The following is a 23,643-nucleotide window of genomic DNA, read 5'->3' on the forward strand; positions in this document are numbered from 1 at the left end:
TCTAACACGGGTAGAGTGAAACATTAATTTATTGATTGTATTCTGAAAGTCTATTCGATGTGAGCAAATGATAGAACTTTTAGAAAACATGGAAATTAAATGGCTCAAAATAATGAGACATTTTGCGAGCTGACTCTGTTTTCTCAAACTCATCACAGGGGGCTGATGCAAGATATTACTTTCTTAAATCTTACTGTTATTGATAAGGGGAAGATGGAACTTTTTAATTGGAAATCCTTCATTAAAACAAAACTTGAGAAATCAAATTGTGTATTATGGGGACAGAAGATATGACGTTTTGAATAACAATCGTGAAATTCAGACACACATATATTTACACTCTGATTTTCTAAAGTAAATCCATAACCATAAAGTAAAATCTTTCGAAAGACGTGTCAAAGGTAATAATCTGAATTTCTCTTTCAAAGAAATTCACAATTAAATGCACTGTGTAAGTCAAGCATGTTGTCATATAAGAAATCAGCAAAAATTAACTATCTCATTACTGGTCATATAGATGAGAGAGGAAATGAACCTAACGTTTAAATTGTGGATGGGAAACAACAGTTTTTAGTTTTCAGCTTCAATACATATGTTTATGAATAATTGATTTCTTTATATAGTCTTATCGCTATCTAGACGGATATAGCTATGTATACATAGATGCATACTTATACGTTGATAAGTATCAGTATAAAACATTGACGTTATGTTTTTCCAAGAGCAAATTCTAAGAAATGGGTGAAATAGTAAATCTCATAATTCAAGTAGGTCCCACCGAGATTTGATCTCGGATCGCTGGATTCAGAGTCCAGAGTGCTAACCATTACACCATGGAACCCTCCCATACATGAGTCATTTTTCCATTGAGACAAAAGAGAGCGCATTAGTGCGGGGGCATTTCTTACATTGATGAAAGGATATCTCTGTTGAATGCTCATAGTGTAAAGAGCTATAATGTGATTTGATTCAGTTCAGATACATTCTCCATAACAGTGTTAAATATGCAAACGTTTATCAGGATAGGCAAGTTATATCATAATGATCATCTTTGACTGTGTCATATTAAAACATTTTACATTTCCAAACTAATACACCCATTTCTTTGTCTCTCACATGGGCTGCGCCAAAGAGCAATGATTGGCACTTTGGACTTTGCATGCAAAGGTACCAGTCCAAATCTTGGGGGTACTATTTTATTACTCTTGACCTTTTCCATTTCTGTCATCTTTGTTTATTGATAGCTCAAATCCAACACCAGTAGGTTGAAAGAGACACTTATTGATTCCTTTCAAAACGTCCATCAGCTTGAACAAGTTACAGAAATACAAACATTATAATACGTTTACATCACATTCCTACACAAAATAGTGTGACATTAAGAAATCCTATCCTGTTTTTCTGAAATGCATTTCAGAGGCCTGATTCCCAGCATCCCTTTTTGAAGCTTTCTGCGCTATTGATAAGGCGAATTTAGCACATTTTGAAAGAGAAGTGTTCTTAAATCAAACCTAGAGAACCACAATGACGGTATCATTCAGATAGTACAAATGTTTTTTGTATATTAGTATGGAAATTGTGAAATAAAACGTTTTTCATGCTGATTTTCAACAGTCGATCTGCAATCGTGAAACATACGCTTTTGCTTGGAGGCCTCACAGGTACTGATCTAATTTTCTGTTTTAAGATTATTCACAAATCATATGATATGCTTTGTATAAATAAACTATATTGTTAGATCAAAATTGAGTAAAAAGTGACTATCTCAATTTCATGACATATAGAAGAGTAAGGAGAAGAAGCTCATCTTTCAAATGTGGAGAGGCAACAACTTTTCATTATTTTCACCTCTACTAATTATATGCATTTTTATAATGTATGTGTTTATGTTGTCCTATAAATATACAGAGACATATAGCAAGATATAGGGAGATACATACGTGTAAAGTGGATATGTACAAGTTTATAAGTAAATGAGATGTTTTTCCAATTAATAATTCTAAGAACTGAATGGAAAAGAAAATCGTAAAGTTTAGATAAGTCCCACTGTGATTTGTACTCAGATCCCGGTTTTCAGAGTCTAGAGTGCTAAGCATGATACCATCAACCCACCTGTACCAGGTTGAGCTTTTCATTTTGAGAGAAGAGATTGCATTCACGGGGGAATCTTATCTTTTATTGCAAAATCGTATCTCACATAAAAAGTACTGTTCAACAGAGTGATAGCGTTACTTGAGTCCTCTGGGCAACATCCTTCCCTAACATAGTTCAATATGCAAAAGTTGAACAGAATAGAAAGGTAATAACATTCTGTTGGTCTTTGACTGCAGAACATTAAAAACTTTGAAATGTTCACATTGCTGCAGCAATCTGCTCCCTTGTCACATGGGAGGTTCCATGGTGTAGTGGTTAGCACTTTGGACTTTGAATCCAAGGATCCGAGTTCAAATCTCGGTGGGACCACTTTCATGACTGTTGATCAAATCTTTTTTTGTCAAGTGTATTCATAAATATCACAAATCTAACACGGGTAGAGTGAAACATTAATTTATTGATTGTATTCTGAAAGTCTATTCGATGTGAGCAAATGATAGAACTTTTAGAAAACATGGAAATTAAATGGCTCAAAATAATGAGACATTTTGCGAGCTGACTCTGTTTTCTCAAACTCATCACAGGGGGCTGATGCAAGATATTACTTTCTTAAATCTTACTGTTATTGATAAGGGGAAGATGGAACTTTTTAATTGGAAATCCTTCATTAAAACAAAACTTGAGAAATCAAATTGTGTATTATGGGGACAGAAGATATGACGTTTTGAATAACAATCGTGAAATTCAGACACACATATATTTACACTCTGATTTTCTAAAGTAAATCCATAACCATAAAGTAAAATCTTTCGAAAGACGTGTCAAAGGTAATAATCTGAATTTCTCTTTCAAAGAAATTCACAATTAAATGCACTGTGTAAGTCAAGCATGTTGTCATATAAGAAATCAGCAAAAATTAACTATCTCATTACTGGTCATATAGATGAGAGAGGAAATGAACCTAACGTTTAAATTGTGGATGGGAAACAACAGTTTTTAGTTTTCAGCTTCAATACATATGTTTATGAATAATTGATTTCTTTATATAGTCTTATCGCTATCTAGACGGATATAGCTATGTATACATAGATGCATACTTATACGTTGATAAGTATCAGTATAAAACATTGACGTTATGTTTTTCCAAGAGCAAATTCTAAGAAATGGGTGAAATAGTAAATCTCATAATTCAAGTAGGTCCCACCGAGATTTGATCTCGGATCGCTGGATTCAGAGTCCAGAGTGCTAACCATTACACCATGGAACCCTCCCATACATGAGTCATTTTTCCATTGAGACAAAAGAGAGCGCATTAGTGCGGGGGCATTTCTTACATTGATGAAAGGATATCTCTGTTGAATGCTCATAGTGTAAAGAGCTATAATGTGATTTGATTCAGTTCAGATACATTCTCCATAACAGTGTTAAATATGCAAACGTTTATCAGGATAGGCAAGTTATATCATAATGATCATCTTTGACTGTGTCATATTAAAACATTTTACATTTCCAAACTAATACACCCATTTCTTTGTCTCTCACATGGGCTGCGCCAAAGAGCAATGATTGGCACTTTGGACTTTGCATGCAAAGGTACCAGTCCAAATCTTGGGGGTACTATTTTATTACTCTTGACCTTTTCCATTTCTGTCATCTTTGTTTATTGATAGCTCAAATCCAACACCAGTAGGTTGAAAGAGACACTTATTGATTCCTTTCAAAACGTCCATCAGCTTGAACAAGTTACAGAAATACAAACATTATAATACGTTTACATCACATTCCTACACAAAATAGTGTGACATTAAGAAATCCTATCCTGTTTTTCTGAAATGCATTTCAGAGGCCTGATTGCCAGCATCCCTTTTTGAAGCTTTCTGCGCTATTGATAAGGCGAATTTAGCACATTTTGAAAGAGAAGTGTTCTTAAATCAAACCTAGAGAACCACAATGACGGTATCATTCAGATAGTACAAATGTTTTTTGTATATTAGTATGGAAATTGTGAAATAAAACGTTTTTCATGCTGATTTTCAACAGTCGATCTGCAATCGTGAAACATACGCTTTTGCTTGGAGGCCTCACAGGTACTGATCTAATTTTCTGTTTTAAGATTATTCACAAATCATATGATATGCTTTGTATAAATAAACTATATTGTTAGATCAACATTGAGTAAAAAGTGACTATCTCAATTTCATGACATATAGAAGAGTAAGGAGAAGAAGCTCATCTTTCAAATGTGGAGAGGCAACAACTTTTCATTATTTTCACCTCTACTAATTATATGCATTTTTATAATGTATGTGTTTATGTTGTCCTATAAATATACAGAGACATATAGCAAGATATAGGGAGATACATACGTGTAAAGTGGATATGTACAAGTTTATAAGTAAATGAGATGTTTTTCCAATTAATAATTCTAAGAACTGAATGGAAAAGAAAATCGTAAAGTTTAGATAAGTCCCACTGTGATTTGTACTCAGATCCCGGTTTTCAGAGTCTAGAGTGCTAAGCATGATACCATCAACCCACCTGTACCAGGTTGAGCTTTTCATTTTGAGAGAAGAGATTGCATTCACGGGGGAATCTTATCTTTTATTGCAAAATCGTATCTCACATAAAAAGTACTGTTCAACAGAGTGATAGCGTTACTTGAGTCCTCTGGGCAACATCCTTCCCTAACATAGTTCAATATGCAAAAGTTGAACAGAATAGAAAGGTAATAACATTCTGTTGGTCTTTGACTGCAGAACATTAAAAACTTTGAAATGTTCACATTGCTGCAGCAATCTGCTCCCTTGTCACATGGGAGGTTCCATGGTGTAGTGGTTAGCACTTTGGACTTTGAATCCAAGGATCCGAGTTCAAATCTCGGTGGGACCACTTTCATGACTGTTGATCAAATCTTTTTTTGTCAAGTGTATTCATAAATATCACAAATCTAACACGGGTAGAGTGAAACATTAATTTATTGATTGTATTCTGAAAGTCTATTCGATGTGAGCAAATGATAGAACTTTTAGAAAACATGGAAATTAAATGGCTCAAAATAATGAGACATTTTGCGAGCTGACTCTGTTTTCTCAAACTCATCACAGGGGGCTGATGCAAGATATTACTTTCTTAAATCTTACTGTTATTGATAAGGGGAAGATGGAACTTTTTAATTGGAAATCCTTCATTAAAACAAAACTTGAGAAATCAAATTGTGTATTATGGGGACAGAAGATATGACGTTTTGAATAACAATCGTGAAATTCAGACACACATATATTTACACTCTGATTTTCTAAAGTAAATCCATAACCATAAAGTAAAATCTTTCGAAAGACGTGTCAAAGGTAATAATCTGAATTTCTCTTTCAAAGAAATTCACAATTAAATGCACTGTGTAAGTCAAGCATGTTGTCATATAAGAAATCAGCAAAAATTAACTATCTCATTACTGGTCATATAGATGAGAGAGGAAATGAACCTAACGTTTAAATTGTGGATGGGAAACAACAGTTTTTAGTTTTCAGCTTCAATACATATGTTTATGAATAATTGATTTCTTTATATAGTCTTATCGCTATCTAGACGGATATAGCTATGTATACATAGATGCATACTTATACGTTGATAAGTATCAGTATAAAACATTGACGTTATGTTTTTCCAAGAGCAAATTCTAAGAAATGGGTGAAATAGTAAATCTCATAATTCAAGTAGGTCCCACCGAGATTTGATCTCGGATCGCTGGATTCAGAGTCCAGAGTGCTAACCATTACACCATGGAACCCTCCCATACATGAGTCATTTTTCCATTGAGACAAAAGAGAGCGCATTAGTGCGGGGGCATTTCTTACATTGATGAAAGGATATCTCTGTTGAATGCTCATAGTGTAAAGAGCTATAATGTGATTTGATTCAGTTCAGATACATTCTCCATAACAGTGTTAAATATGCAAACGTTTATCAGGATAGGCAAGTTATATCATAATGATCATCTTTGACTGTGTCATATTAAAACATTTTACATTTCCAAACTAATACACCCATTTCTTTGTCTCTCACATGGGCTGCGCCAAAGAGCAATGATTGGCACTTTGGACTTTGCATGCAAAGGTACCAGTCCAAATCTTGGGGGTACTATTTTATTACTCTTGACCTTTTCCATTTCTGTCATCTTTGTTTATTGATAGCTCAAATCCAACACCAGTAGGTTGAAAGAGACACTTATTGATTCCTTTCAAAACGTCCATCAGCTTGAACAAGTTACAGAAATACAAACATTATAATACGTTTACATCACATTCCTACACAAAATAGTGTGACATTAAGAAATCCTATCCTGTTTTTCTGAAATGCATTTCAGAGGCCTGATTCCCAGCATCCCTTTTTGAAGCTTTCTGCGCTATTGATAAGGCGAATTTAGCACATTTTGAAAGAGAAGTGTTCTTAAATCAAACCTAGAGAACCACAATGACGGTATCATTCAGATAGTACAAATGTTTTTTGTATATTAGTATGGAAATTGTGAAATAAAACGTTTTTCATGCTGATTTTCAACAGTCGATCTGCAATCGTGAAACATACGCTTTTGCTTGGAGGCCTCACAGGTACTGATCTAATTTTCTGTTTTAAGATTATTCACAAATCATATGATATGCTTTGTATAAATAAACTATATTGTTAGATCAAAATTGAGTAAAAAGTGACTATCTCAATTTCATGACATATAGAAGAGTAAGGAGAAGAAGCTCATCTTTCAAATGTGGAGAGGCAACAACTTTTCATTATTTTCACCTCTACTAATTATATGCATTTTTATAATGTATGTGTTTATGTTGTCCTATAAATATACAGAGACATATAGCAAGATATAGGGAGATACATACGTGTAAAGTGGATATGTACAAGTTTATAAGTAAATGAGATGTTTTTCCAATTAATAATTCTAAGAACTGAATGGAAAAGAAAATCGTAAAGTTTAGATAAGTCCCACTGTGATTTGTACTCAGATCCCGGTTTTCAGAGTCTAGAGTGCTAAGCATGATACCATCAACCCACCTGTACCAGGTTGAGCTTTTCATTTTGAGAGAAGAGATTGCATTCACGGGGGAATCTTATCTTTTATTGCAAAATCGTATCTCACATAAAAAGTACTGTTCAACAGAGTGATAGCGTTACTTGAGTCCTCTGGGCAACATCCTTCCCTAACATAGTTCAATATGCAAAAGTTGAACAGAATAGAAAGGTAATAACATTCTGTTGGTCTTTGACTGCAGAACATTAAAAACTTTGAAATGTTCACATTGCTGCAGCAATCTGCTCCCTTGTCACATGGGAGGTTCCATGGTGTAGTGGTTAGCACTTTGGACTTTGAATCCAAGGATCCGAGTTCAAATCTCGGTGGGACCACTTTCATGACTGTTGATCAAATCTTTTTTTGTCAAGTGTATTCATAAATATCACAAATCTAACACGGGTAGAGTGAAACAATAATTTATTGATTGTATTCTGAAAGTCTATTCGATGTGAGCAAATGATAGAACTTTTAGAAAACATGGAAATTAAATGGCTCAAAATAATGAGACATTTTGCGAGCTGACTCTGTTTTCTCAAACTCATCACAGGGGGCTGATGCAAGATATTACTTTCTTAAATCTTACTGTTATTGATAAGGGGAAGATGGAACTTTTTAATTGGAAATCCTTCATTAAAACAAAACTTGAGAAATCAAATTGTGTATTATGGGGACAGAAGATATGACGTTTTGAATAACAATCGTGAAATTCAGACACACATATATTTACACTCTGATTTTCTAAAGTAAATCCATAACCATAAAGTAAAATCTTTCGAAAGACGTGTCAAAGGTAATAATCTGAATTTCTCTTTCAAAGAAATTCACAATTAAATGCACTGTGTAAGTCAAGCATGTTGTCATATAAGAAATCAGCAAAAATTAACTATCTCATTACTGGTCATATAGATGAGAGAGGAAATGAACCTAACGTTTAAATTGTGGATGGGAAACAACAGTTTTTAGTTTTCAGCTTCAATACATATGTTTATGAATAATTGATTTCTTTATATAGTCTTATCGCTATCTAGACGGATATAGCTATGTATACATAGATGCATACTTATACGTTGATAAGTATCAGTATAAAACATTGACGTTATGTTTTTCCAAGAGCAAATTCTAAGAAATGGGTGAAATAGTAAATCTCATAATTCAAGTAGGTCCCACCGAGATTTGATCTCGGATCGCTGGATTCAGAGTCCAGAGTGCTAACCATTACACCATGGAACCCTCCCATACATGAGTCATTTTTCCATTGAGACAAAAGAGAGCGCATTAGTGCGGGGGCATTTCTTACATTGATGAAAGGATATCTCTGTTGAATGCTCATAGTGTAAAGAGCTATAATGTGATTTGATTCAGTTCAGATACATTCTCCATAACAGTGTTAAATATGCAAACGTTTATCAGGATAGGCAAGTTATATCATAATGATCATCTTTGACTGTGTCATATTAAAACATTTTACATTTCCAAACTAATACACCCATTTCTTTGTCTCTCACATGGGCTGCGCCAAAGAGCAATGATTGGCACTTTGGACTTTGCATGCAAAGGTACCAGTCCAAATCTTGGGGGTACTATTTTATTACTCTTGACCTTTTCCATTTCTGTCATCTTTGTTTATTGATAGCTCAAATCCAACACCAGTAGGTTGAAAGAGACACTTATTGATTCCTTTCAAAACGTCCATCAGCTTGAACAAGTTACAGAAATACAAACATTATAATACGTTTACATCACATTCCTACACAAAATAGTGTGACATTAAGAAATCCTATCCTGTTTTTCTGAAATGCATTTCAGAGGCCTGATTCCCAGCATCCCTTTTTGAAGCTTTCTGCGCTATTGATAAGGCGAATTTAGCACATTTTGAAAGAGAAGTGTTCTTAAATCAAACCTAGAGAACCACAATGACGGTATCATTCAGATAGTACAAATGTTTTTTGTATATTAGTATGGAAATTGTGAAATAAAACGTTTTTCATGCTGATTTTCAACAGTCGATCTGCAATCGTGAAACATACGCTTTTGCTTGGAGGCCTCACAGGTACTGATCTAATTTTCTGTTTTAAGATTATTCACAAATCATATGATATGCTTTGTATAAATAAACTATATTGTTAGATCAAAATTGAGTAAAAAGTGACTATCTCAATTTCATGACATATAGAAGAGTAAGGAGAAGAAGCTCATCTTTCAAATGTGGAGAGGCAACAACTTTTCATTATTTTCACCTCTACTAATTATATGCATTTTTATAATGTATGTGTTTATGTTGTCCTATAAATATACAGAGACATATAGCAAGATATAGGGAGATACATACGTGTAAAGTGGATATGTACAAGTTTATAAGTAAATGAGATGTTTTTCCAATTAATAATTCTAAGAACTGAATGGAAAAGAAAATCGTAAAGTTTAGATAAGTCCCACTGTGATTTGTACTCAGATCCCGGTTTTCAGAGTCTAGAGTGCTAAGCATGATACCATCAACCCACCTGTACCAGGTTGAGCTTTTCATTTTGAGAGAAGAGATTGCATTCACGGGGGAATCTTATCTTTTATTGCAAAATCGTATCTCACATAAAAAGTACTGTTCAACAGAGTGATAGCGTTACTTGAGTCCTCTGGGCAACATCCTTCCCTAACATAGTTCAATATGCAAAAGTTGAACAGAATAGAAAGGTAATAACATTCTGTTGGTCTTTGACTGCAGAACATTAAAAACTTTGAAATGTTCACATTGCTGCAGCAATCTGCTCCCTTGTCACATGGGAGGTTCCATGGTGTAGTGGTTAGCACTTTGGACTTTGAATCCAAGGATCCGAGTTCAAATCTCGGTGGGACCACTTTCATGACTGTTGATCAAATCTTTTTTTGTCAAGTGTATTCATAAATATCACAAATCTAACACGGGTAGAGTGAAACATTAATTTATTGATTGTATTCTGAAAGTCTATTCGATGTGAGCAAATGATAGAACTTTTAGAAAACATGGAAATTAAATGGCTCAAAATAATGAGACATTTTGCGAGCTGACTCTGTTTTCTCAAACTCATCACAGGGGGCTGATGCAAGATATTACTTTCTTAAATCTTACTGTTATTGATAAGGGGAAGATGGAACTTTTTAATTGGAAATCCTTCATTAAAACAAAACTTGAGAAATCAAATTGTGTATTATGGGGACAGAAGATATGACGTTTTGAATAACAATCGTGAAATTCAGACACACATATATTTACACTCTGATTTTCTAAAGTAAATCCATAACCATAAAGTAAAATCTTTCGAAAGACGTGTCAAAGGTAATAATCTGAATTTCTCTTTCAAAGAAATTCACAATTAAATGCACTGTGTAAGTCAAGCATGTTGTCATATAAGAAATCAGCAAAAATTAACTATCTCATTACTGGTCATATAGATGAGAGAGGAAATGAACCTAACGTTTAAATTGTGGATGGGAAACAACAGTTTTTAGTTTTCAGCTTCAATACATATGTTTATGAATAATTGATTTCTTTATATAGTCTTATCGCTATCTAGACGGATATAGCTATGTATACATAGATGCATACTTATACGTTGATAAGTATCAGTATAAAACATTGACGTTATGTTTTTCCAAGAGCAAATTCTAAGAAATGGGTGAAATAGTAAATCTCATAATTCAAGTAGGTCCCACCGAGATTTGATCTCGGATCGCTGGATTCAGAGTCCAGAGTGCTAACCATTACACCATGGAACCCTCCCATACATGAGTCATTTTTCCATTGAGACAAAAGAGAGCGCATTAGTGCGGGGGCATTTCTTACATTGATGAAAGGATATCTCTGTTGAATGCTCATAGTGTAAAGAGCTATAATGTGATTTGATTCAGTTCAGATACATTCTCCATAACAGTGTTAAATATGCAAACGTTTATCAGGATAGGCAAGTTATATCATAATGATCATCTTTGACTGTGTCATATTAAAACATTTTACATTTCCAAACTAATACACCCATTTCTTTGTCTCTCACATGGGCTGCGCCAAAGAGCAATGATTGGCACTTTGGACTTTGCATGCAAAGGTACCAGTCCAAATCTTGGGGGTACTATTTTATTACTCTTGACCTTTTCCATTTCTGTCATCTTTGTTTATTGATAGCTCAAATCCAACACCAGTAGGTTGAAAGAGACACTTATTGATTCCTTTCAAAACGTCCATCAGCTTGAACAAGTTACAGAAATACAAACATTATAATACGTTTACATCACATTCCTACACAAAATAGTGTGACATTAAGAAATCCTATCCTGTTTTTCTGAAATGCATTTCAGAGGCCTGATTCCCAGCATCCCTTTTTGAAGCTTTCTGCGCTATTGATAAGGCGAATTTAGCACATTTTGAAAGAGAAGTGTTCTTAAATCAAACCTAGAGAACCACAATGACGGTATCATTCAGATAGTACAAATGTTTTTTGTATATTAGTATGGAAATTGTGAAATAAAACGTTTTTCATGCTGATTTTCAACAGTCGATCTGCAATCGTGAAACATACGCTTTTGCTTGGAGGCCTCACAGGTACTGATCTAATTTTCTGTTTTAAGATTATTCACAAATCATATGATATGCTTTGTATAAATAAACTATATTGTTAGATCAAAATTGAGTAAAAAGTGACTATCTCAATTTCATGACATATAGAAGAGTAAGGAGAAGAAGCTCATCTTTCAAATGTGGAGAGGCAACAACTTTTCATTATTTTCACCTCTACTAATTATATGCATTTTTATAATGTATGTGTTTATGTTGTCCTATAAATATACAGAGACATATAGCAAGATATAGGGAGATACATACGTGTAAAGTGGATATGTACAAGTTTATAAGTAAATGAGATGTTTTTCCAATTAATAATTCTAAGAACTGAATGGAAAAGAAAATCGTAAAGTTTAGATAAGTCCCACTGTGATTTGTACTCAGATCCCGGTTTTCAGAGTCTAGAGTGCTAAGCATGATACCATCAACCCACCTGTACCAGGTTGAGCTTTTCATTTTGAGAGAAGAGATTGCATTCACGGGGGAATCTTATCTTTTATTGCAAAATCGTATCTCACATAAAAAGTACTGTTCAACAGAGTGATAGCGTTACTTGAGTCCTCTGGGCAACATCCTTCCCTAACATAGTTCAATATGCAAAAGTTGAACAGAATAGAAAGGTAATAACATTCTGTTGGTCTTTGACTGCAGAACATTAAAAACTTTGAAATGTTCACATTGCTGCAGCAATCTGCTCCCTTGTCACATGGGAGGTTCCATGGTGTAGTGGTTAGCACTTTGGACTTTGAATCCAAGGATCCGAGTTCAAATCTCGGTGGGACCACTTTCATGACTGTTGATCAAATCTTTTTTTGTCAAGTGTATTCATAAATATCACAAATCTAACACGGGTAGAGTGAAACATTAATTTATTGATTGTATTCTGAAAGTCTATTCGATGTGAGCAAATGATAGAACTTTTAGAAAACATGGAAATTAAATGGCTCAAAATAATGAGACATTTTGCGAGCTGACTCTGTTTTCTCAAACTCATCACAGGGGGCTGATGCAAGATATTACTTTCTTAAATCTTACTGTTATTGATAAGGGGAAGATGGAACTTTTTAATTGGAAATCCTTCATTAAAACAAAACTTGAGAAATCAAATTGTGTATTATGGGGACAGAAGATATGACGTTTTGAATAACAATCGTGAAATTCAGACACACATATATTTACACTCTGATTTTCTAAAGTAAATCCATAACCATAAAGTAAAATCTTTCGAAAGACGTGTCAAAGGTAATAATCTGAATTTCTCTTTCAAAGAAATTCACAATTAAATGCACTGTGTAAGTCAAGCATGTTGTCATATAAGAAATCAGCAAAAATTAACTATCTCATTACTGGTCATATAGATGAGAGAGGAAATGAACCTAACGTTTAAATTGTGGATGGGAAACAACAGTTTTTAGTTTTCAGCTTCAATACATATGTTTATGAATAATTGATTTCTTTATATAGTCTTATCGCTATCTAGACGGATATAGCTATGTATACATAGATGCATACTTATACGTTGATAAGTATCAGTATAAAACATTGACGTTATGTTTTTCCAAGAGCAAATTCTAAGAAATGGGTGAAATAGTAAATCTCATAATTCAAGTAGGTCCCACCGAGATTTGATCTCGGATCGCTGGATTCAGAGTCCAGAGTGCTAACCATTACACCATGGAACCCTCCCATACATGAGTCATTTTTCCATTGAGACAAAAGAGAGCGCATTAGTGCGGGGGCATTTCTTACATTGATGAAAGGATATCTCTGTTGAATGCTCATAGTGTAAAGAGCTATAATGTGATTTGATTCAGTTCAGATACATTCTCCATAACAGTGTTAAATATGCAAACGTTTATCAGGATAGGCAAGTTATATCATAATGATCATCTTTGACTGTGTCATATTAAAACATTTTACATTTCCAAACTAATACACCCATTTCTTTGTCTCTCACATGGGCTGCGCCAAAGAGCAATGATTGGCACTTTGGACTTTGCATGCAAAGGTACCAGTCCAAATCTTGGGGGTACTATTTTATTACTCTTGACCTTTTCCATTTCTGTCATCTTTGTTTATTGATAGCTCAAATCCAACACCAGTAGGTTGAAAGAGACACTTATTGATTCCTTTCAAAACGTCCATCAGCTTGAACAAGTTACAGAAATACAAACATTATAATACGTTTACATCACATTCCTACACAAAATAGTGTGACATTAAGAAATCCTATCCTGTTTTTCTGAAATGCATTTCAGAGGCCTGATTCCCAGCATCCCTTTTTGAAGCTTTCTGCGCTATTGATAAGGCGAATTTAGCACATTTTGAAAGAGAAGTGTTCTTAAATCAAACCTAGAGAACCACAATGACGGTATCATTCAGATAGTACAAATGTTTTTTGTATATTAGTATGGAAATTGTGAAATAAAACGTTTTTCATGCTGATTTTCAACAGTCGATCTGCAATCGTGAAACATACGCTTTTGCTTGGAGGCCTCACAGGTACTGATCTAATTTTCTGTTTTAAGATTATTCACAAATCATATGATATGCTTTGTATAAATAAACTATATTGTTAGATCAAAATTGAGTAAAAAGTGACTATCTCAATTTCATGACATATAGAAGAGTAAGGAGAAGAAGCTCATCTTTCAAATGTGGAGAGGCAACAACTTTTCATTATTTTCACCTCTACTAATTATATGCATTTTTATAATGTATGTGTTTATGTTGTCCTATAAATATACAGAGACATATAGCAAGATATAGGGAGATACATACGTGTAAAGTGGATATGTACAAGTTTATAAGTAAATGAGATGTTTTTCCAATTAATAATTCTAAGAACTGAATGGAAAAGAAAATCGTAAAGTTTAGATAAGTCCCACTGTGATTTGTACTCAGATCCCGGTTTTCAGAGTCTAGAGTGCTAAGCATGATACCATCAACCCACCTGTACCAGGTTGAGCTTTTCATTTTGAGAGAAGAGATTGCATTCACGGGGGAATCTTATCTTTTATTGCAAAATCGTATCTCACATAAAAAGTACTGTTCAACAGAGTGATAGCGTTACTTGAGTCCTCTGGGCAACATCCTTCCCTAACATAGTTCAATATGCAAAAGTTGAACAGAATAGAAAGGTAATAACATTCTGTTGGTCTTTGACTGCAGAACATTAAAAACTTTGAAATGTTCACATTGCTGCAGCAATCTGCTCCCTTGTCACATGGGAGGTTCCATGGTGTAGTGGTTAGCACTTTGGACTTTGAATCCAAGGATCCGAGTTCAAATCTCGGTGGGACCACTTTCATGACTGTTGATCAAATCTTTTTTTGTCAAGTGTATTCATAAATATCACAAATCTAACACGGGTAGAGTGAAACATTAATTTATTGATTGTATTCTGAAAGTCTATTCGATGTGAGCAAATGATAGAACTTTTAGAAAACATGGAAATTAAATGGCTCAAAATAATGAGACATTTTGCGAGCTGACTCTGTTTTCTCAAACTCATCACAGGGGGCTGATGCAAGATATTACTTTCTTAAATCTTACTGTTATTGATAAGGGGAAGATGGAACTTTTTAATTGGAAATCCTTCATTAAAACAAAACTTGAGAAATCAAATTGTGTATTATGGGGACAGAAGATATGACGTTTTGAATAACAATCGTGAAATTCAGACACACATATATTTACACTCTGATTTTCTAAAGTAAATCCATAACCATAAAGTAAAATCTTTCGAAAGACGTGTCAAAGGTAATAATCTGAATTTCTCTTTCAAAGAAATTCACAATTAAATGCACTGTGTAAGTCAAGCATGTTGTCATATAAGAAATCAGCAAAAATTAACTATCTCATTACTGGTCATATAGATGAGAGAGGAAATGAACCTAACGTTTAAATTGTGGATGGGAAACAACAGTTTTTAGTTTTCAGCTTCAATACATATGTTTATGAATAATTGATTTCTTTATATAGTCTTATCGCTATCTAGACGGATATAGCTATGTATACATAGATGCATACTTATACGTTGATAAGTATCAGTATAAAACATTGACGTTATGTTTTTCCAAGAGCAAATTCTAAGAAATGGGTGAAATAGTAAATCTCATAATTCAAGTAGGTCCCACCGAGATTTGATCTCGGATCGCTGGATTCAGAGTCCAGAGTGCTAACCATTACACCATGGAACCCTCCCATACATGAGTCATTTTTCCATTGAGACAAAAGAGAGCGCATTAGTGCGGGGGCATTTCTTACATTGATGAAAGGATATCTCTGTTGAATGCTCATAGTGTAAAGAGCTATAATGTGATTTGATTCAGTTCAGATACATTCTCCATAACAGTGTTAAATATGCAAACGTTTATCAGGATAGGCAAGTTATATCATAATGATCATCTTTGACTGTGTCATATTAAAACATTTTACATTTCCAAACTAATACACCCATTTCTTTGTCTCTCACATGGGCTGCGCCAAAGAGCAATGATTGGCACTTTGGACTTTGCATGCAAAGGTACCAGTCCAAATCTTGGGGGTACTATTTTATTACTCTTGACCTTTTCCATTTCTGTCATCTTTGTTTATTGATAGCTCAAATCCAACACCAGTAGGTTGAAAGAGACACTTATTGATTCCTTTCAAAACGTCCATCAGCTTGAACAAGTTACAGAAATACAAACATTATAATACGTTTACATCACATTCCTACACAAAATAGTGTGACATTAAGAAATCCTATCCTGTTTTTCTGAAATGCATTTCAGAGGCCTGATTCCCAGCATCCCTTTTTGAAGCTTTCTGCGCTATTGATAAGGCGAATTTAGCACATTTTGAAAGAGAAGTGTTCTTAAATCAAACCTAGAGAACCACAATGACGGTATCATTCAGATAGTACAAATGTTTTTTGTATATTAGTATGGAAATTGTGAAATAAAACGTTTTTCATGCTGATTTTCAACAGTCGATCTGCAATCGTGAAACATACGCTTTTGCTTGGAGGCCTCACAGGTACTGATCTAATTTTCTGTTTTAAGATTATTCACAAATCATATGATATGCTTTGTATAAATAAACTATATTGTTAGATCAAAATTGAGTAAAAAGTGACTATCTCAATTTCATGACATATAGAAGAGTAAGGAGAAGAAGCTCATCTTTCAAATGTGGAGAGGCAACAACTTTTCATTATTTTCACCTCTACTAATTATATGCATTTTTATAATGTATGTGTTTATGTTGTCCTATAAATATACAGAGACATATAGCAAGATATAGGGAGATACATACGTGTAAAGTGGATATGTACAAGTTTATAAGTAAATGAGATGTTTTTCCAATTAATAATTCTAAGAACTGAATGGAAAAGAAAATCGTAAAGTTTAGATAAGTCCCACTGTGATTTGTACTCAGATCCCGGTTTTCAGAGTCTAGAGTGCTAAGCATGATACCATCAACCCACCTGTACCAGGTTGAGCTTTTCATTTTGAGAGAAGAGATTGCATTCACGGGGGAATCTTATCTTTTATTGCAAAATCGTATCTCACATAAAAAGTACTGTTCAACAGAGTGATAGCGTTACTTGAGTCCTCTGGGCAACATCCTTCCCTAACATAGTTCAATATGCAAAAGTTGAACAGAATAGAAAGGTAATAACATTCTGTTGGTCTTTGACTGCAGAACATTAAAAACTTTGAAATGTTCACATTGCTGCAGCAATCTGCTCCCTTGTCACATGGGAGGTTCCATGGTGTAGTGGTTAGCACTTTGGACTTTGAATCCAAGGATCCGAGTTCAAATCTCGGTGGGACCACTTTCATGACTGTTGATCAAATCTTTTTTTGTCAAGTGTATTCATAAATATCACAAATCTAACACGGGTAGAGTGAAACATTAATTTATTGATTGTATTCTGAAAGTCTATTCGATGTGAGCAAATGATAGAACTTTTAGAAAACATGGAAATTAAATGGCTCAAAATAATGAGACATTTTGCGAGCTGACTCTGTTTTCTCAAACTCATCACAGGGGGCTGATGCAAGATATTACTTTCTTAAATCTTACTGTTATTGATAAGGGGAAGATGGAACTTTTTAATTGGAAATCCTTCATTAAAACAAAACTTGAGAAATCAAATTGTGTATTATGGGGACAGAAGATATGACGTTTTGAATAACAATCGTGAAATTCAGACACACATATATTTACACTCTGATTTTCTAAAGTAAATCCATAACCATAAAGTAAAATCTTTCGAAAGACGTGTCAAAGGTAATAATCTGAATTTCTCTTTCAAAGAAATTCACAATTAAATGCACTGTGTAAGTCAAGCATGTTGTCATATAAGAAATCAGCAAAAATTAACTATCTCATTACTGGTCATATAGATGAGAGAGGAAATGAACCTAACGTTTAAATTGTGGATGGGAAACAACAGTTTTTAGTTTTCAGCTTCAATACATATGTTTATGAATAATTGATTTCTTTATATAGTCTTATCGCTATCTAGACGGATATAGCTATGTATACATAGATGCATACTTATACGTTGATAAGTATCAGTATAAAACATTGACGTTATGTTTTTCCAAGAGCAAATTCTAAGAAATGGGTGAAATAGTAAATCTCATAATTCAAGTAGGTCCCACCGAGATTTGATCTCGGATCGCTGGATTCAGAGTCCAGAGTGCTAACCATTACACCATGGAACCCTCCCATACATGAGTCATTTTTCCATTGAGACAAAAGAGAGCGCATTAGTGCGGGGGCATTTCTTACATTGATGAAAGGATATCTCTGTTGAATGCTCATAGTGTAAAGAGCTATAATGTGATTTGATTCAGTTCAGATACATTCTCCATAACAGTGTTAAATATGCAAACGTTTATCAGGATAGGCAAGTTATATCATAATGATCATCTTTGACTGTGTCATATTAAAACATTTTACATTTCCAAACTAATACACCCATTTCTTTGTCTCTCACATGGGCTGCGCCAAAGAGCAATGATTGGCACTTTGGACTTTGCATGCAAAGGTACCAGTCCAAATCTTGGGGGTACTATTTTATTACTCTTGACCTTTTCCATTTCTGTCATCTTTGTTTATTGATAGCTCAAATCCAACACCAGTAGGTTGAAAGAGACACTTATTGATTCCTTTCAAAACGTCCATCAGCTTGAACAAGTTACAGAAATACAAACATTATAATACGTTTACATCACATTCCTACACAAAATAGTGTGACATTAAGAAATCCTATCCTGTTTTTCTGAAATGCATTTCAGAGGCCTGATTCCCAGCATCCCTTTTTGAAGCTTTCTGCGCTATTGATAAGGCGAATTTAGCACATTTTGAAAGAGAAGTGTTCTTAAATCAAACCTAGAGAACCACAATGACGGTATCATTCAGATAGTACAAATGTTTTTTGTATATTAGTATGGAAATTGTGAAATAAAACGTTTTTCATGCTGATTTTCAACAGTCGATCTGCAATCGTGAAACATACGCTTTTGCTTGGAGGCCTCACAGGTACTGATCTAATTTTCTGTTTTAAGATTATTCACAAATCATATGATATGCTTTGTATAAATAAACTATATTGTTAGATCAAAATTGAGTAAAAAGTGACTATCTCAATTTCATGACATATAGAAGAGTAAGGAGAAGAAGCTCATCTTTCAAATGTGGAGAGGCAACAACTTTTCATTATTTTCACCTCTACTAATTATATGCATTTTTATAATGTATGTGTTTATGTTGTCCTATAAATATACAGAGACATATAGCAAGATATAGGGAGATACATACGTGTAAAGTGGATATGTACAAGTTTATAAGTAAATGAGATGTTTTTCCAATTAATAATTCTAAGAACTGAATGGAAAAGAAAATCGTAAAGTTTAGATAAGTCCCACTGTGATTTGTACTCAGATCCCGGTTTTCAGAGTCTAGAGTGCTAAGCATGATACCATCAACCCACCTGTACCAGGTTGAGCTTTTCATTTTGAGAGAAGAGATTGCATTCACGGGGGAATCTTATCTTTTATTGCAAAATCGTATCTCACATAAAAAGTACTGTTCAACAGAGTGATAGCGTTACTTGAGTCCTCTGGGCAACATCCTTCCCTAACATAGTTCAATATGCAAAAGTTGAACAGAATAGAAAGGTAATAACATTCTGTTGGTCTTTGACTGCAGAACATTAAAAACTTTGAAATGTTCACATTGCTGCAGCAATCTGCTCCCTTGTCACATGGGAGGTTCCATGGTGTAGTGGTTAGCACTTTGGACTTTGAATCCAAGGATCCGAGTTCAAATCTCGGTGGGACCACTTTCATGACTGTTGATCAAATCTTTTTTTGTCAAGTGTATTCATAAATATCACAAATCTAACACGGGTAGAGTGAAACATTAATTTATTGATTGTATTCTGAAAGTCTATTCGATGTGAGCAAATGATAGAACTTTTAGAAAACATGGAAATTAAATGGCTCAAAATAATGAGACATTTTGCGAGCTGACTCTGTTTTCTCAAACTCATCACAGGGGGCTGATGCAAGATATTACTTTCTTAAATCTTACTGTTATTGATAAGGGGAAGATGGAACTTTTTAATTGGAAATCCTTCATTAAAACAAAACTTGAGAAATCAAATTGTGTATTATGGGGACAGAAGATATGACGTTTTGAATAACAATCGTGAAATTCAGACACACATATATTTACACTCTGATTTTCTAAAGTAAATCCATAACCATAAAGTAAAATCTTTCGAAAGACGTGTCAAAGGTAATAATCTGAATTTCTCTTTCAAAGAAATTCACAATTAAATGCACTGTGTAAGTCAAGCATGTTGTCATATAAGAAATCAGCAAAAATTAACTATCTCATTACTGGTCATATAGATGAGAGAGGAAATGAACCTAACGTTTAAATTGTGGATGGGAAACAACAGTTTTTAGTTTTCAGCTTCAATACATATGTTTATGAATAATTGATTTCTTTATATAGTCTTATCGCTATCTAGACGGATATAGCTATGTATACATAGATGCATACTTATACGTTGATAAGTATCAGTATAAAACATTGACGTTATGTTTTTCCAAGAGCAAATTCTAAGAAATGGGTGAAATAGTAAATCTCATAATTCAAGTAGGTCCCACCGAGATTTGATCTCGGATCGCTGGATTCAGAGTCCAGAGTGCTAACCATTACACCATGGAACCCTCCCATACATGAGTCATTTTTCCATTGAGACAAAAGAGAGCGCATTAGTGCGGGGGCATTTCTTACATTGATGAAAGGATATCTCTGTTGAATGCTCATAGTGTAAAGAGCTATAATGTGATTTGATTCAGTTCAGATACATTCTCCATAACAGTGTTAAATATGCAAACGTTTATCAGGATAGGCAAGTTATATCATAATGATCATCTTTGACTGTGTCATATTAAAACATTTTACATTTCCAAACTAATACACCCATTTCTTTGTCTCTCACATGGGCTGCGCCAAAGAGCAATGATTGGCACTTTGGACTTTGCATGCAAAGGTACCAGTCCAAATCTTGGGGGTACTATTTTATTACTCTTGACCTTTTCCATTTCTGTCATCTTTGTTTATTGATAGCTCAAATCCAACACCAGTAGGTTGAAAGAGACACTTATTGATTCCTTTCAAAACGTCCATCAGCTTGAACAAGTTACAGAAATACAAACATTATAATACGTTTACATCACATTCCTACACAAAATAGTGTGACATTAAGAAATCCTATCCTGTTTTTCTGAAATGCATTTCAGAGGCCTGATTCCCAGCATCCCTTTTTGAAGCTTTCTGCGCTATTGATAAGGCGAATTTAGCACATTTTGAAAGAGAAGTGTTCTTAAATCAAACCTAGAGAACCACAATGACGGTATCATTCAGATAGTACAAATGTTTTTTGTATATTAGTATGGAAATTGTGAAATAAAACGTTTTTCATGCTGATTTTCAACAGTCGATCTGCAATCGTGAAACATACGCTTTTGCTTGGAGGCCTCACAGGTACTGATCTAATTTTCTGTTTTAAGATTATTCACAAATCATATGATATGCTTTGTATAAATAAACTATATTGTTAGATCAAAATTGAGTAAAAAGTGACTATCTCAATTTCATGACATATAGAAGAGTAAGGAGAAGAAGCTCATCTTTCAAATGTGGAGAGGCAACAACTTTTCATTATTTTCACCTCTACTAATTATATGCATTTTTATAATGTATGTGTTTATGTTGTCCTATAAATATACAGAGACATATAGCAAGATATAGGGAGATACATACGTGTAAAGTGGATATGTACAAGTTTATAAGTAAATGAGATGTTTTTCCAATTAATAATTCTAAGAACTGAATGGAAAAGAAAATCGTAAAGTTTAGATAAGTCCCACTGTGATTTGTACTCAGATCCCGGTTTTCAGAGTCTAGAGTGCTAAGCATGATACCATCAACCCACCTGTACCAGGTTGAGCTTTTCATTTTGAGAGAAGAGATTGCATTCACGGGGGAATCTTATCTTTTATTGCAAAATCGTATCTCACATAAAAAGTACTGTTCAACAGAGTGATAGCGTTACTTGAGTCCTCTTGGCAACATCCTTCCCTAACATAGTTCAATATGCAAAAGTTGAACAGAATAGAAAGGTAATAACATTCTGTTGGTCTTTGACTGCAGAACATTAAAAACTTTGAAATGTTCACATTGCTGCAGCAATCTGCTCCCTTGTCACATGGGAGGTTCCATGGTGTAGTGGTTAGCACTTTGGACTTTGAATCCAAGGATCCGAGTTCAAATCTCGGTGGGACCACTTTCATGACTGTTGATCAAATCTTTTTTTGTCAAGTGTATTCATAAATATCACAAATCTAACACGGGTAGAGTGAAACATTAATTTATTGATTGTATTCTGAAAGTCTATTCGATGTGAGCAAATGATAGAACTTTTAGAAAACATGGAAATTAAATGGCTCAAAATAATGAGACATTTTGCGAGCTGACTCTGTTTTCTCAAACTCATCACAGGGGGCTGATGCAAGATATTACTTTCTTAAATCTTACTGTTATTGATAAGGGGAAGATGGAACTTTTTAATTGGAAATCCTTCATTAAAACAAAACTTGAGAAATCAAATTGTGTATTATGGGGACAGAAGATATGACGTTTTGAATAACAATCGTGAAATTCAGACACACATATATTTACACTCTGATTTTCTAAAGTAAATCCATAACCATAAAGTAAAATCTTTCGAAAGACGTGTCAAAGGTAATAATCTGAATTTCTCTTTCAAAGAAATTCACAATTAAATGCACTGTGTAAGTCAAGCATGTTGTCATATAAGAAATCAGCAAAAATTAACTATCTCATTACTGGTCATATAGATGAGAGAGGAAATGAACCTAACGTTTAAATTGTGGATGGGAAACAACAGTTTTTAGTTTTCAGCTTCAATACATATGTTTATGAATAATTGATTTCTTTATATAGTCTTATCGCTATCTAGACGGATATAGCTATGTATACATAGATGCATACTTATACGTTGATAAGTATCAGTATAAAACATTGACGTTATGTTTTTCCAAGAGCAAATTCTAAGAAATGGGTGAAATAGTAAATCTCATAATTCAAGTAGGTCCCACCGAGATTTGATCTCGGATCGCTGGATTCAGAGTCCAGAGTGCTAACCATTACACGATGGAACCCTCCCATACATGAGTCATTTTTCCATTGAGACAAAAGAGAGCGCATTAGTGCGGGGGCATTTCTTACATTGATGAAAGGATATCTCTGTTGAATGCTCATAGTGTAAAGAGCTATAATGTGA

General features: G+C 34.1%; 19 non-coding genes across 19 annotated transcripts; 9 read left to right on the forward strand and 10 right to left on the reverse strand.

Moving 5' to 3' along the window:
• Positions 1 to 769: 769 nt before the first annotated feature.
• TRNAQ-CUG (transfer RNA glutamine (anticodon CUG)) lies at positions 770 to 841 on the reverse strand. Its single transcript has one exon. It is a non-coding gene; the product is annotated as a tRNA-Gln (tRNA).
• A 1,550-nt stretch (positions 842 to 2,391) lies between these two features.
• Positions 2,392 to 2,463, forward strand: TRNAQ-UUG (transfer RNA glutamine (anticodon UUG)). Its single transcript has one exon. It is a non-coding gene; the product is annotated as a tRNA-Gln (tRNA).
• Positions 2,464 to 3,289: 826 nt separating this feature from the next.
• TRNAQ-CUG (transfer RNA glutamine (anticodon CUG)) lies at positions 3,290 to 3,361 on the reverse strand. Its single transcript has one exon. It is a non-coding gene; the product is annotated as a tRNA-Gln (tRNA).
• A 1,550-nt stretch (positions 3,362 to 4,911) lies between these two features.
• Positions 4,912 to 4,983, forward strand: TRNAQ-UUG (transfer RNA glutamine (anticodon UUG)). The gene has a single exon. It is a non-coding gene; the product is annotated as a tRNA-Gln (tRNA).
• An 826-nt stretch (positions 4,984 to 5,809) lies between these two features.
• TRNAQ-CUG (transfer RNA glutamine (anticodon CUG)) lies at positions 5,810 to 5,881 on the reverse strand. The gene has a single exon. It is a non-coding gene; the product is annotated as a tRNA-Gln (tRNA).
• Positions 5,882 to 7,431: 1,550 nt separating this feature from the next.
• On the forward strand, positions 7,432 to 7,503 carry TRNAQ-UUG (transfer RNA glutamine (anticodon UUG)). The gene has a single exon. It is a non-coding gene; the product is annotated as a tRNA-Gln (tRNA).
• An 826-nt stretch (positions 7,504 to 8,329) lies between these two features.
• On the reverse strand, positions 8,330 to 8,401 carry TRNAQ-CUG (transfer RNA glutamine (anticodon CUG)). The gene has a single exon. It is a non-coding gene; the product is annotated as a tRNA-Gln (tRNA).
• Positions 8,402 to 9,951: 1,550 nt separating this feature from the next.
• TRNAQ-UUG (transfer RNA glutamine (anticodon UUG)) lies at positions 9,952 to 10,023 on the forward strand. Its single transcript has one exon. It is a non-coding gene; the product is annotated as a tRNA-Gln (tRNA).
• An 826-nt stretch (positions 10,024 to 10,849) lies between these two features.
• Positions 10,850 to 10,921, reverse strand: TRNAQ-CUG (transfer RNA glutamine (anticodon CUG)). The gene has a single exon. It is a non-coding gene; the product is annotated as a tRNA-Gln (tRNA).
• A 1,550-nt stretch (positions 10,922 to 12,471) lies between these two features.
• TRNAQ-UUG (transfer RNA glutamine (anticodon UUG)) lies at positions 12,472 to 12,543 on the forward strand. The gene has a single exon. It is a non-coding gene; the product is annotated as a tRNA-Gln (tRNA).
• An 826-nt stretch (positions 12,544 to 13,369) lies between these two features.
• TRNAQ-CUG (transfer RNA glutamine (anticodon CUG)) lies at positions 13,370 to 13,441 on the reverse strand. Its single transcript has one exon. It is a non-coding gene; the product is annotated as a tRNA-Gln (tRNA).
• A 1,550-nt stretch (positions 13,442 to 14,991) lies between these two features.
• TRNAQ-UUG (transfer RNA glutamine (anticodon UUG)) lies at positions 14,992 to 15,063 on the forward strand. The gene has a single exon. It is a non-coding gene; the product is annotated as a tRNA-Gln (tRNA).
• Positions 15,064 to 15,889: 826 nt separating this feature from the next.
• Positions 15,890 to 15,961, reverse strand: TRNAQ-CUG (transfer RNA glutamine (anticodon CUG)). The gene has a single exon. It is a non-coding gene; the product is annotated as a tRNA-Gln (tRNA).
• A 1,550-nt stretch (positions 15,962 to 17,511) lies between these two features.
• On the forward strand, positions 17,512 to 17,583 carry TRNAQ-UUG (transfer RNA glutamine (anticodon UUG)). The gene has a single exon. It is a non-coding gene; the product is annotated as a tRNA-Gln (tRNA).
• An 826-nt stretch (positions 17,584 to 18,409) lies between these two features.
• On the reverse strand, positions 18,410 to 18,481 carry TRNAQ-CUG (transfer RNA glutamine (anticodon CUG)). The gene has a single exon. It is a non-coding gene; the product is annotated as a tRNA-Gln (tRNA).
• A 1,550-nt stretch (positions 18,482 to 20,031) lies between these two features.
• Positions 20,032 to 20,103, forward strand: TRNAQ-UUG (transfer RNA glutamine (anticodon UUG)). The gene has a single exon. It is a non-coding gene; the product is annotated as a tRNA-Gln (tRNA).
• Positions 20,104 to 20,929: 826 nt separating this feature from the next.
• Positions 20,930 to 21,001, reverse strand: TRNAQ-CUG (transfer RNA glutamine (anticodon CUG)). Its single transcript has one exon. It is a non-coding gene; the product is annotated as a tRNA-Gln (tRNA).
• A 1,550-nt stretch (positions 21,002 to 22,551) lies between these two features.
• On the forward strand, positions 22,552 to 22,623 carry TRNAQ-UUG (transfer RNA glutamine (anticodon UUG)). Its single transcript has one exon. It is a non-coding gene; the product is annotated as a tRNA-Gln (tRNA).
• An 826-nt stretch (positions 22,624 to 23,449) lies between these two features.
• TRNAQ-CUG (transfer RNA glutamine (anticodon CUG)) lies at positions 23,450 to 23,521 on the reverse strand. The gene has a single exon. It is a non-coding gene; the product is annotated as a tRNA-Gln (tRNA).
• Between the last annotated feature and the right edge of the window lie 122 nt (positions 23,522 to 23,643).

This window comes from Lissotriton helveticus, chromosome 4_1 (genome assembly GCF_964261635.1).
Source record: "Lissotriton helveticus chromosome 4_1, aLisHel1.1, whole genome shotgun sequence".
Classification (NCBI taxonomy): Eukaryota; Metazoa; Chordata; class Amphibia; order Caudata; family Salamandridae; genus Lissotriton; species Lissotriton helveticus.